This window comes from Leopardus geoffroyi, chromosome E1 (genome assembly GCF_018350155.1).
Source record: "Leopardus geoffroyi isolate Oge1 chromosome E1, O.geoffroyi_Oge1_pat1.0, whole genome shotgun sequence".
Lineage (NCBI taxonomy): Eukaryota > Metazoa > Chordata > Mammalia > Carnivora > Felidae > Leopardus > Leopardus geoffroyi.
This window is the reverse complement of record NC_059330.1, coordinates 55608314-55610419: the sequence shown is the minus strand read 5'-3', so window position 1 is coordinate 55610419 and position 2106 is coordinate 55608314.

Sequence of the window (2106 nt, the reverse complement as noted above, 5' to 3'; positions counted from 1 at the left end):
TCAGAGCCTGGAGCCTGTTTCGGATTCTGTGTCTCCCTCTCTCTGACCCTACCCCGTTCATGCTCTGTCTCTCTCTGTCTCAAGAATAAATAAACGTTAAAAAAAAAATTTAGATGCAGATCTGAGACCTGGGTCAGAGAACGTGGGTGACTCCGCAGGACTTGATGCAGGTTTTGAACAAGCCCCTCCCCCTGTGCTAGAACATCCTTCCTCCTGGCCTTTCCACCTAATCATTTGTTTAAAGGTGGCAGCATGAGATGGTGATGGTCGAAGATCTCTGGGCTGAAATTCTTTTAACTCCACTGAGCTAAACACCGCAATCAGAATCAAGAGTCCTTTGTCAGAAATCAATGGCGGGATTCACATCCTGCCAATCGCTAAGTACCTCTATTGCTCTGAAGTTCCAGACAGACCTCCAGGCACTTCCAGGCTCTTTGGAAGGGTGGACCAAAGGATCAAAGGACGTGAGCAGACAGTTTACACAAGAAGAAACTGAATATTAGGAATTAGTTTTGGGGGGAAAGAGTTCGATCTCACTAATAAGCAAAGAACATTACCTTAAAACAAACACAGGGCCGCCTGGGGGGCTCTGTTGGTTGAGCATCTGACTCTTGATTTCAGTTCAGGTCATGATCTCACGGTTCATGAGTTCGAGCCTCCACCTCGGGCTCCATCCTGACAGTTTGGAGCCTGCTTGGGATTCTCTGTCTCCCTCTTTCTCTGTCCCATTCCCCTGCCCCCGCTCCTGTCTCTCTCTCTCTCAAAATAATAAACATTAAAATAATAAATAAATAAAAGTAACACACAGGTGCCATTTCTCACCTATTAGATATAATAATAAAATTTAATAACGCTGAGTCTATGGTGAAATTTGTATGTTTATATATATATATATATATATATATATATATATATATATATATTTTTTTTTTTTTTTTTTTTTTTTTTTTTTTTTTTGCATTGCATCGTACATGGTTACAATATTTTTGCTGGCGAATCTGACCGCGAAATGATCAACTCTCTGTCTTGATTATCTCTTTCCATGGTAATGCAACTTTAGGAAACAGTTCCAAAGCTGTGGGTGGGTGGGTACACCTTAAACTTACACAATGTTATATGCCACTTAGATCTCAATTCTTTTAAGGGGGAAAAAGCAAGAATAGCCTAAGCAATTGGATGGGTTATCCAAACAGGGTCATGGTAGAGCGTGGGGCAGACTGGAACATGTGGGGTCACAGATGATTGCCAGATGGCATGCTCTTTGAAAGGGAATTTTCATGAGGAAAAAAGGGAATGGTCTGGAATTAGGCACAAAAGCAGGGAAAACGGGGCTGCTGTTTCCCAGCCCCGACGTACTTGGCTTTGGCAGAAGTGTTTCTTCTGATCAGGGACCGTGGGAAAAATGACCCTTTATTTTTTTTAATTTTTTGTTAACGTTTATTCATTTTTGAGAGACAGAGCATGAGTGGAGAAGAGAGAGGGAGATACAGAATCTGAAGCAGGCTCCAGGCTCCGAACCGTCAGCACAGAACCTGACACGGGGCTCGAACCCACGAACCGCGAGATCATGACCTGAGCCGAAGTCAGACGCTCAACCGACTGAGCCACCCAGGCGCCCCGAAAAATAACCCTTTAATTTAATGGGAAGGTCACTCCTTAGAGCAAGGAAGCAGATAGCAAGAGGGTCCTTTGAAGATCTCAAGGCTGGTGGAGATTTTCCTCACAAAAACACAAGGGCTTCCGACAGCACAGCAGGAAGGGATGGAAGGAGATAGCAGGGGAGGAAAAAGCCATGAGGAAATGGCTCAGAGGCTGAGAAAGGGGGCAGATGCCAGGGCCAGGCCTCTGGGGTGGTGACTGCGAACTGGAAATGGCCTGAATGTTGATTATACTTCTTCTTTTTTTAATGTTTATTTTGAGAGAGAGAGAGAGAAACAGAGTGTGAGCAGGGAAGGGACAGGGAGAGAGGGAGACAGAATGCGAAGCAGGCTCTGGGCCCCGAGCTGTCAGCACAGAAGCAGACGCAGGGATTGAACTTGTGAACCATGAGATCATGACCTGAGCCGAAGTCAGAGGCTTAACAGACTGAGACACTCAGGCACCTCT